Raw genomic sequence first — 12,483 nt, forward strand, 5'->3', positions numbered from 1 at the left:
GCTGAATAAATAATCATTTTTACTTGATAATTTTTTTTATATTTGATATTACAATGAAGATGATTTTTTTCTTTAAAAAGACACGTTCGTCCATAGGGGCTGACATTTTGAAACGGATGTTGCGAGAGTTAGCTCCCCTGATTTCTAATTGCCGTATAACCCCGTAAGTCCGTACCGTTTCCCGTTTTAAAGGAAATCAGTACATACACAACACGGTTACTTACCTTTGCCGTACATTAGAGATAATCGATTATGGAATAATGAAATCGATTATCGCGACTTCGGACACAAATAATCGACTTTCGACAATACTCGATCATCGTTTTATCCCTAGTATTTCTTGAAAGTCGTTTCCGGCAATGAAACATTTACAGGAAATGGATGAAAACGATTTTATTTCGAAAGTGTTTACATACGCTTCAAGTTCAGTTTACATGTATAAAATGTACAAGCTTCATAAATGCAATTGATTTTTACATCAGATAGTTAACACTGATATTTCATATTCATATATAGTTATTTGTCCCCGTATTTTCGATCTTCAGTCCGGGTTTGAGACTCAGACCCGGAAAATCAAAATATTGTTTTTATTGTACAAATGCTATTTCAAGAGCAATTATATTAAACACTGTTGAACGTTTTCATAAAATCATCTGTTCTACAATAAAAAAACAACATGTTTTGTAAACAAATGTTATTTTATAAATATTTTAAAACAATTTAGAATTCACTTTTCTGACCAAGACTCAACACGCCGGTGAATAAGGACCTAGTGCCCTATTGTACGCCTTCAAAACTTTTCCGTGTTAATGCAATATCAATGACACAAATGGTGGAATGTTTCTGAAAAATACTTCTAGAGGAATGCATGGCCCCTGTCACACTACTATATAATTACATGAGGCAACAACTGTTACTATTATTAGCACTTGTATTTGACTAACTATTTTATAATATTTCAAGGAAAACAAAGGACTCATTTGCAGAATCCGACAGTGATATGGAGTTAGTCAATGACACCAACCGGGGCACAGAAAAACAAAATGGCACAACCATTGGGAATGCTCCAAATTCAAGCGAGAACTCCTCTGCTCGATTTTCATTGGACAATTCTGATTCTAAGAAAGACCCGTATGGGAAGCTATTCGGATGCGTCAACGCCCAAATCTCAGCGGAAGAACAGAGGAAATAATCGTTTGGCAACTCCACGTAGTGAATCAATATCTAACAGAGGTCCAAGCTTGAGAACAAAGCAAGTGACCCTCATATTATTCATTATCACTGTTGTGTTCGTGTTAAGCTTTATACCACATTTAATACCAATGGTTGCCATATCGTTCAAGTCCGATTTTCTCATGGATATGTCTCCGATTGGTGTGGCAGTTTACAACATATTTCTACGATCGTTTGTCATCAACAACATGGCCAACCCAATAATCTACGGTTTTTGTGACAAAAAGTTCCGGTCTGAATGTTCTGCCGTCTGCTTAAGTTTCTTTTGCTGGTGTTGTAGACCATAATTATGCATTAAGCAACAGTAATAATCAGTTACGATCGCCTGCACTGACACCTTCAGACGATGACTTCGCTTTTTAACAAATGTTTTAGACAGACTGTACCATGTTTAGCCATCTATTATGTTGGTTAACTTCTGCTGGTGCAGATCGTGATTACGCATGTAGCAAACATATAGACAGACTTGTTGACTGCTGTTGCATAGGATTTTTAAACAGACGACAGTCTTTAAAATGTTTTTATCCGTTTTATTAACCTAGGTTTATCATGTATAAATATCCAAATTAGGAGGTTAAATAGCATTCTTTCATTCTGAGACTAGAACATTAGTCTTAAATTTAGCATTACTTGTTTAGTATTCCTGATCATTTCATTGAAAATTATTGAAATTATTTACATGTATAGCATTTCATACTGAATTTCTTTTCGATCGTTATGTGATGTCATATGTTGTCGCTCCTGTACGTATATGAATGCCATTAACATGAATTATATTATTCAAGTATTTCACCGAACATTAGAGTAATTCCATTTCGTAATTTAACTCATTTATATTAATAGGTTTAATTCTGAGTCTATATTTGCATGCTTAGTTTTATTTATGGCATTCGCATAGTATATATTAAATGCCTTTAATATATAGGTGCATGTGAGGACATTCAATTGCTTTGAACTTTAACATTTGGACGTCGATTTTATGGTGCAAGATTACAGTTAATTTGTTTGCCAAAATATTTATCATTGAATGTCTTTTATGAAGAGATGAACTATAAAGCTGCTTGAAATAAATGGTTTAATTTTATGACGTAAAACCTTGATAAAGCCTTTAAGATTGCAGTATTAGTTAGTTTAGTTTTTGTAAAACAAATAGATGCACCTGTATTTTCTCAACAGATATTTGAATTTAATGTATTTGCAGGTAAAGATATTAAGATATTTCTGATGAAAGATCAATTTAAGTTATACATATATATTGAATTGTTGATATATTGCAGATATGGCTTTTAGATGGCTCTTGATAATACCTTGTTGTATGTCTAGATGGACAGAACTTGATAATACCTTATCTCTGGATCGACGGAACTTGAAAATAATTTTATGTATTCAGTCATTGATTCTTTTCTAGTCAATTATAGGACATTGTGTTATTTTCATTTATATTGTTTTAAAATAGTATTTTTGCAGAAGAGTTTTAAAAGTGCTGTGTTATTATTGTCGTAGAAGCTAAGTTAAATTATGGTATCAAAGAGACCACGGTCTTTAAAGGTACATTTAATGAACTGCCTTTTATTGTATTAATTCTGAATTAACATTTCTTGTTTTAGATAATAGATAATATTAGTACGAGCTTGATTCACAGCCTAGCGGCAAAGCACTGCCTAAAAAGGAGGCGAGTAAAACAACCGGAATGGACCTAATGTGATAAGCGGGATGGACATGACACGATAGCCGGAATGGTCATGACGCGATACCCGGAACAGACATGACGCGATAGCCTGAATGTACATGACGCGATAGCCGGAATGGACTTTGCATGATAGCCGGAGTGGACCTTGCGTGATAGCCGGAATGGACCTTGCGTGATAGCCGGAATGGACCTGACGCGATAGCCGGAATGGACCTTGCGTAATAGCCGGAATGGACCTTGCGTGATAGCCGGAATGGACCTTGCGTAATAGCAATAATGGACCTTGCGTGATAGCCGGAATGGACCTGACGCTATAGCCGAAATGGACATTGCGTAATAGCCGGAATGGACATGACGCGATAGCCGGAATAGACATGACGCGATAGACGGAATGGGCCTTGCGTGATAGCCGGAGTGGACTTGCGTGATAACCGGAATGGACCTTACGCGATAGCCGGAATGGACCTGACGCGATAGGCGGAATGAACCTTGCGTAATAGCCGGAAAAAGCCTGATCTGATAGCCGGGAATAACCTGACGTGATAAGCAGAATGGACTGGATGCGATAGCCGGAATTGACCTGACGTAATAGACGTAAGGGCCCTGACGTGGAAGCCGTAATTGGAATGACGCGATAGTCGGAATGGGCCTGCCGCGATAGCCGGAATGGACATAACGTGATAGCCTGAATGAATCTGATGTGATAGCCGGAATAGACCTGACGTGATTCCCGAAATGGACCTGACGTAATAGCCAGAAGGGACCTGACGTGAAAGCCGTAATTGGAATGACGCGATAGTCGGAATGGACCTGACGTGATAGCCTGAATGAATCTGACGTAAAAGCCGGAATGAACCTGACGCGATAGCCGGAATGGACCTGACGTGATAGTCGGAATGGACCTGACGTGATAGCCTGAATGAATCTGACGTAATAGCCGGAATGAACCTGACGCGATAGCCGGAATTGACCTGACGTGATAGCCGGAATTAATCTGACATGATAGCCGGAATGGACCTCACACGATAGCCAGAATGGACCTGACGTGATATCCTGAATGAATCTGACGTGATAGCTGAAATGGACCTGACGTGACAGCCGGAATGGACCTGACGTGATAGCCGGCATCGACCTAAAGTTATAAGCGGAATGGACCTGACGTGATCAGCGGAATGGACTTGACGTGAAAGCCGGACAAACCTGACGTGGTAGCCGGAATGAACCTGACGTTATAGCTGGAAGAACCTGACGTGATCAGCGGAATGGACCTGACGTGATCAGCGGAATGGACCTTACGACAAAACCGGCCTGAACCTGACGTGATAGCCGGAATGGACATGGCTTAATATCCAAAATGAACTTGACGCGTTGGCCGGAATGGACCTAAAATGATAACCGGAATGAATCTGACGTGATTAGTGGAATGGACATGACGTGATAAGCGGAATGGACCTGACGCGATAAGCGGAATATATTTGACATGATAGCCGGAATGGACCTGGCGTGTTACGGACACAGATAAATGTCATTACGCTTACTTGTTCTGTTAGAGTTGCCTCCACTGAATAAACGTGTGTCTGACATCATTAGTTCCTCTAGACCGCACTTACTCTAATCCAACCAATCAGCATTTACTATTTCATTGTATATTACCATCAAAAGTACCTTTATAACTTCTTAAACATTATTTCCCCGAGGCAAAGTGGATCTTACCTAATCGGGTAAGAGTCAATGAATGGTGTGTTAAACTGACAATCATGGGATAGTTACACACCCTGATGATTGCGTAAAAAACCTCAAGGCATAAGGAACGCCCAATATTTCGTTGCAAGACGTAAACTCCAATATTTCGTTGTAGAATGTTAACCCCAATATCTCGCAAGACGGAACCCTATTATTTTGATACAAGACGGAAACACCTTTATTGCGTTGCAAGACGGAACCCCCAATATTACGTGGCAAGACGAAACCCCAATATTACGTTGCAAGACGGAACCCCTAATATTACGTTGCAAGACGGAACCCCCAATATTACGTTGCAAGACGAAAAATCCCCCAATATTACGTTGCAAGACGGAACCCCTAATATTACGTTGCAAGACGAAACCCCCAATACTACTTTGCAAGACGAAACCCCCAATATTACGTTGGAAGACGAAACCTCCAATATTACGTTGCGAGACGGAACCCCCAATATTACGTTGCAAGACGGAACTCCCAATATTACGTTGCAAGACGGAACCCCCAATATTACATTGCAAGACGGAACACCCAATATTACGTTGCAAGACGGAACCCCCAATATTACGTTGCAAGACGAAGAAACCCATAATATTACGTTGCAAGACGAAACCCATAATATTATGTTGCAAGACGAAACCCCCAATATTACGTTGCAAGACGAAACCCCCAATATTACGTTGCAAGACGGAACCCCCAATATATCGTTGCAAGACGGAACCCTCAATATAACGTTGCACAACTGAACCCCCCAATATAACGTTGCAAGACGGAAACCCCCCAATATAACGTTGCAAGACGGAAACCCCCAATATTACGTTGCAAGACGGAACCCCCAATATTACGTTGCGAGACGGAAACCCCGATATAACGCTGCACAAACTGAACCCCCAATATAACGTTGCAAGACGAAACCCCATTATCTTGTTGCAAGACCGAAACCCCCAATATTACGTTGCAAGACGGAACCTCCAATATTACGTTTCAAGACGAAACCCCCAATATTGCGTTGCAAGACGGAACCCCCAATATTGCGTTGCGAGACGGAACTCCCAATATTACGTTGCAAGACGAAACCCCTAATATTGCGTTGCGAGACGGAAACCCGCTGTACTTCGTTGCAAGACGGAACCTTTAGTAATTTGTTGCATAACGGAATTCCAAACCTTTCGTTATTAACGATGTATTTATGTTGTTTGTCTCTTATTGATTGTGTTTAACCATTGGCTTGATATCCTTCCGCTTAAAACATAAGACTTAACACTTAAAATCGTTTATATCCGATCTAACTACCCCAAAATATCGGGATTGTAGGTCGGATTTATATATAAGTATTTAAGATGGTGTCTAAATATGGTTGTTACAATTAAAACCGCAGCCATTGGTCTAGATTATAGTAAATACATGGTTGGTTCCAAGAGGGGGGGGGGGGTCATCCGGTGTAATATTAAATGTTGACTTTGTTGAAAATAAGCGTTAATAAATGACACTGTCATTTCAACATTAAATTTTAATAAAAACCGTTGTTGAAAAGTGATCAGTGTTGAAGTTGTATCAGAAATGGGATACCTTTTTAACGATTAATGAAATAAACGTCAGAGATCGGCTGTACAACGAAAAATACTTGATTCTTTTTAGTATAGTACCAATGTTACCTCGGGTTAAAACCATTATTATACTAGTTGTGGGACGGGAGATGGGAGTTACAATACTAGCGCGTTATTAATCAACCACGAGTGAACTTTTCAAAGACACCAGTAATTAATCAGCTATTCACAGCGTTTGCATTCTTAACAAATTAACGCACTTCCAAATGTTTCAAATTTACACAAAACACCTCTATCTACTTTTGCCAAAGGTTTGGAGTTCAGTCAATTTGAACGCCTGTGTGGGTAATTGACTATTGCGTATTTGTTTCGAAAATCTCCCGCAGAGAATTAAAATGGTGACATTTTGTATAAATTGGCTCGTTTTGTAGATAAGACTGGACACTTCTTTTGTGCTCCGCTTAATCTTTAGTTATTATATATCTTTGTTATTTTAACTGAGAACAATGAAGCACCCGCCAGTGTAATAATCTGTTCTTATACAATCAGTTTTTCTTTGTAAGATACAAATTCAAAGAGTGAACGAGATACTTGACTAGAACAATAGTCAGTATATTTCGGGTCATGGGAAAATACTGATTAATTAATTTTACGCTGGGACCAGGGACATTTAATAGCACTATTACAATTATAAACGGAACTCTATAGAAATTAAAATCAACATGAGAATATGTTTTTAGACTGAAAGATATTGTTCATTATCAATCAAAATTATATTCAATAAATACATGTTCAATAACCAATATAAAGTTCAAGTTTGAAATAACTTAATACATATTATATGACCGAATAAAATATGACTAATACATAACACAAAGCAAAAAGTTATGGAAAGCATGTATCAATACATGTTATCATTGTAATAGTTATAATACAAAAATATTTTATTGTATATACAAAACTTATTTAAAATACCGCTGCACTCTTACAGATTGGCCATTTAGACTTTTTTTGAAGTTTTGGTCTGGGAATGAGCCAAGATTTTGCGTAAATGTTTGAAAACGGTGATATTAGACTGCTGGTAAAATATCAGGTCGCAGATTTTAACATTTACGCTTGAAAAGTGATGTTTTATAGATAAAAGCGTTACTAACGCTTTAAGCAAATGAAACAAATCGTCACTTTCCAAACAATTGAGAGCTGTTCTATTGTGTGTTATCCTCTATGACTAATTTGAAAACATTGTTGCCAAAAGCAGCTGATTCTGAAATAAAACAAATAAAAAAGTTGTCAAATCGGTCAATCTATGAGCGTGCAGCTTTCAGTACATGGAATTAAAGTTAAACCGCATCAATATTTATTTAGTTTCAGTAAAGTTATGGCTCACGACTTAGCTGAAACATAGTATATGTTATTTATAAGTTTATCATTTACTATTCCAAATTCCAAATAGGAACAAGACGTCGCGAATGTTTTGAAACGTAACTAAAAGGATGCAGATACATTAAATCAGGATACCAAGTTTGAGGTACGTGGATATAAGCCTTCAGTTTTTGAACGAAATCGGATTTTCAGCTTAAGGTCACCACGACCTTGACATTTGAGCAACTGACATGACAAAAGTAAGGCCATGTTTAATAGATCTCTACCAAGTTCGAGGTATCTTGGCCTGAGCGTTTTTCATATATTGATCGGACACCGATTTCCAGCTGAAGGTAATATTAAGGTTACCACAAATCTAATTATCCGGGATTTATCCAGACCATATTGATAAAAATGTTCACTTCGACAATTTTAGGGAAAGGGGAGGGTGTTTGAGCGACCCGCCACTGGATCGTAATGTATATTTATAATAAAAGAATAAACTATATGCGTTGTTGATATGTTTACTCCAATGTAAAAAAACCCTAAGAATTAAATCATTTATAATTAAATGCACTTTTACTAAACTAAGATTTACACACATGTATGTATACATATCTATACATCTTTGTTTGAGCAAATGTCACTTCAAATCAATTAGATTTACCTTCAAATTTATCATATATCAAATATACAAGATACAAAATAAAATTATTTCTTTTTAAAGTCGGGTATATGATAACAAGAAAACATTAGCCCATTGAGCTATTTTCTAACATGAATAACAAACATACAAAACAGTACCTGAAAGTAATAGCTTATAGTTAAAATAGGTACCAATATTGGAACAAGTATTTACAAAAGCTGTTCCTTATTATATATATTCATGTAACAATTAAAAAACGTAAGATAAATTTGAGCACTGAACAACAGTGATAATTTAACATCAACTAGTTTTCCCGACAATCCACATGCGCACGGTTCCGCTAATATGCATACCACTGTAAAATGGTTGGTTCTTGAGTGTGACTTATTATTAATGGATAATCATATACAATTAAATAGCAAAAGTAGCATGATATATATAGGAATTACAGCATGGTTCATTGATGTGTAGTTGGTAAAAATGTAATCATAATCTAGCTTGATAGGAAAAATCTTTGGAAGGCGTTACTTAGAGGTGGCATTGAATTTATCATGTTATTTAAATTTAGATTTTGCTGATATTATCATAAACAATAGCGTACGAGAGCATGGTTTCTTCCGTGATTAGATCAATCTCTACATACAGGTAACCACATAAAACCCTGCCTGGCCACTGTTCTGTTAATATCAGCACCTATCACTGTGTAAGAATGTTAATATGTTGGTATATGTAATTCACCCCTCAAACACAAAATAGTATAAACCCCAGCCGTACATTCTTGATTGTATATACTTATTAACATTAAAGTGTTTTCCGGTTTTTCTGTGTTCCGACCTCTTTCACCAGAAGTTTTTCTGTGGGTAACTCAAACCAGAAGTATCTCAACTGAATTCCTGCGATTTGATTGGCGGAAGGGTTATCGTGTGAGCCTATGTAACTGTTGGGTTACGTACAGTTCCTACATGATCATTGAAAAACATCACCCGAAACGTTTTTTCCTGAACTTTGATAAATCGGGCCCTAAGGTTCGTAAACCAAGATGTAAGAAAACGTAACCTACAAGTTTGAGAACAAGTTATTATATACCCAATAAATGTGCCCAATATTTGTATAACGTTATAACACAAACGTTTTGGGTGTATCATTATGTTTCCTCTTTCTTTAATCAGTTTTTACAATTGTTTGTTAAAAAAATGTTTTTTTTTTTATCAAACATATGTTTTATTTTATAATAAATGTTGTCTGGTCCATTTTGATCACGGGATCCTCTATGGTAGAGAATTGAGACCTATTCCACGCGACGTCAATCACGTGCATGCGACTATTGGGATCGACTACAGTTGGGGTGGTTACCAATATCGATCCCGATTGGATCTAAGATTGGTGTAGCTAATTGGAGTGTTTGGTATAAATAACTAACATATAAAATTGATACATTCAGTGAAACATGACCATATTATTGACTATGTTTGCTATTGGATACTAGAATTGATTAGTTTTCAACGAGGGTCAACTTTTCACGCGACGAAGGAACATGAATTAACGATAGGGGTCCGGGTTTAACGTGATTGTACGTTTTTTTAAATACACATCAGATACAAATCATAAAAGTATGTCTGATTTTTTGTGAACAAATTGTCAGGGGGCCATTTCAAAAATGATTTTATGAATAAAATAATTATTCTTAAATCTGTATAAACGTTACGAATGGCAACATAATAATTTGATTTTCTTCAATTTGTGCTCATTATTTATATGTTTATATCTATTTATACTAATTTATGATTGTTCAATTCTCTCATATATTAGCAAATTGATAAAACTATGAATGGCATTTTCAATTAACGACAAAAAACGACAAAGCTCATGATTAATACTGCCCCAATGGCGATAGGGGCTTACTCTATTGGCGACTGCGGACAACAGTATGTTGTACGACAAGGCATTTAAGGGTATAAAGTCCAAAATATACCGTTTACACATATATGTTATACATATGGGCCCACCGTACATATTTTATGATTTCATCCATAGTATATGATATAATCTACTAGTCAAATGACAAATTACGGGTGCAACGAAAGTTACTTAAGAAAATAATGGATGCATCTCTATTTTCCAGAAGATCACGTTAATTAAAATAAAACTTGTATTCAGCCAGGACCAACGCTGTATTATATGTTACTTTATGTTTTAATTACATAGCTCATTGAAATAGTTAGAACATTAATTAATTATCAATGATTTTAAATGATGCTTAATGAAAAATATAAATGGTTTTAAATTCACAGCTAGGTGATCTGTACATTTACATTCTTATGACCGAGGAAAATGTATATGGACATAAACAGTGAATACAGTACAGCATTTCAAAACGAAATTTTGTTCCAAGTATCAATGTTTCTAAAGTCTAGTAAATTACGCCAGCTCGTTAACGTTTTCTGACAATGATCATCATCATTGCATACCTAAATGTTTTCTGACAATTAGTACAAAATTGAAACCCAAACATTTAATTAACAGCCTAATAAATGCTTCACCCGGCGACTGGTCTTATATTTTATTACATCTATTGTACATTATATCAAACAAAATCTCCAGTCTTCTTTTGTTTTTATGAGAGCACTCTTTGTGTCTTTTCAAGTGCATACAAAGAAGTAGCAGACGGTCCTGACTTTGGATTGAATGAGGACATTTTGAAAACCCGCACGAGGGTCGTTCTAGCTACTGTTTATTGTAGAGAATACAAAAAGTAAACTCTTAATGATTAAGAATGACGGAGCGAGTGAAGCGAGCGATTTCCTTCCTAGGCATTAAGACTTCCCCTTCATGTTCTAAATGTCTTAGATTTTATAACCTGTTTCCAGCAGGCGAGCAACCAAATATTAGCTTCATTTCTGTTAAGTTGTAAAACTACAAGTCTTAAGCTTGGTACTTATTGATGGGTTAGTTCGCATTTAAAATAAATGCTTCAATGAAAATGTCCATGTTCACTGTAAGATTACGTATGTTTATGCTATAGATACGTATGTTCATGAAAGCATTGTTATAATAAATAGTATTTTTCAAACAGAATGTTGTGGACTGTTATTTATAAATCATCGTCATTAGTGAAATTTAATTAAAAAAAACTTGTTGTTTATTGTCAGGTTTTAAGAACGGAACAGAAATAGTATAAAGGCTCGTACAACGTACAGCGTTTACAATATAATCACCATGTTAACGTATAAATTAAATAAATACACATACATGTATATAAATGCTCTGCATTTTACAATCACGTTTAATATACGCATGAGGGTTACCTTGTATAGCATGAATCACGGTTGATTGTATCAGGTACATCGATGCATAAGCCAACCATTCACTAAACCTCAGATTCACTTACTAGTCAGTACCGAAACAAACATATGTCTTATGTTGTAGCTAATCCTTACAAGATGCTTTTGCGGTGCAAATGCTTCATGACCGACAAATGGTCATGTGATGGCGTTGGTGGGGACACCAAACGCCAGGCTAACAGATCGGTCACGCGTCAGTTTTGCTGTATAGAAAAAGCCGACGACTTTTACATATGAGAGGCAAATCATTTGCAAAGCAGTGTTTTAGTTTAGTACATGTTTGTTTTCAAATATAAAATGCAACGAGGTATTAGACAACCTGACATTTCTTAATCACCGCACAATAAAAGGAAACATAAGCGTCCGTATTTCCGTATCTCCGGGTAGCAGGTTTATTGCATTTTGCAAATGGCTTATTTCAGACAAAATGCAGCGGTTTGACGAAATATACTGTCACATAGAAGTCTACTTATGTTGATTTACATGGCGACCACAAACATAGTGATGCGGTCATTCAACCAGCACAGTCCGGCAGCAACGTGGCAAACGAAGAAATAAACGTTCCCAATGACGATGATGAGGTCAACCGAAAGCAGTACGCTACAAACTCATTCTTGGACGTTACCAGATAGTCAATAACATTGAAATTATCTGTGGCATTCTTAATTTGAATAAAGTGATGAAGTTCTTTTTAACTAAATTTTGAATGACCCTCCAACAAAGTGTTCTTACCTTCACCGATTTTGAAATCACGCCGTATACCACTGATCTGGAGAATCTTTTCATTTCCATATTTATCACGAACCTTCAGAGTAATCGGATGCATTTGTGAATTTTATAAGAGAATCATTTCCTGTGCTTGAAAATCCTTTAATATGACTGCAATTATTATTGATATTTTCATGAGATAGAAATAAAGCGGTG

The sequence above is a fragment of the Mya arenaria genome, chromosome 10 (assembly GCF_026914265.1).
Source record: "Mya arenaria isolate MELC-2E11 chromosome 10, ASM2691426v1".
Lineage (NCBI taxonomy): Eukaryota > Metazoa > Mollusca > Bivalvia > Myida > Myidae > Mya > Mya arenaria.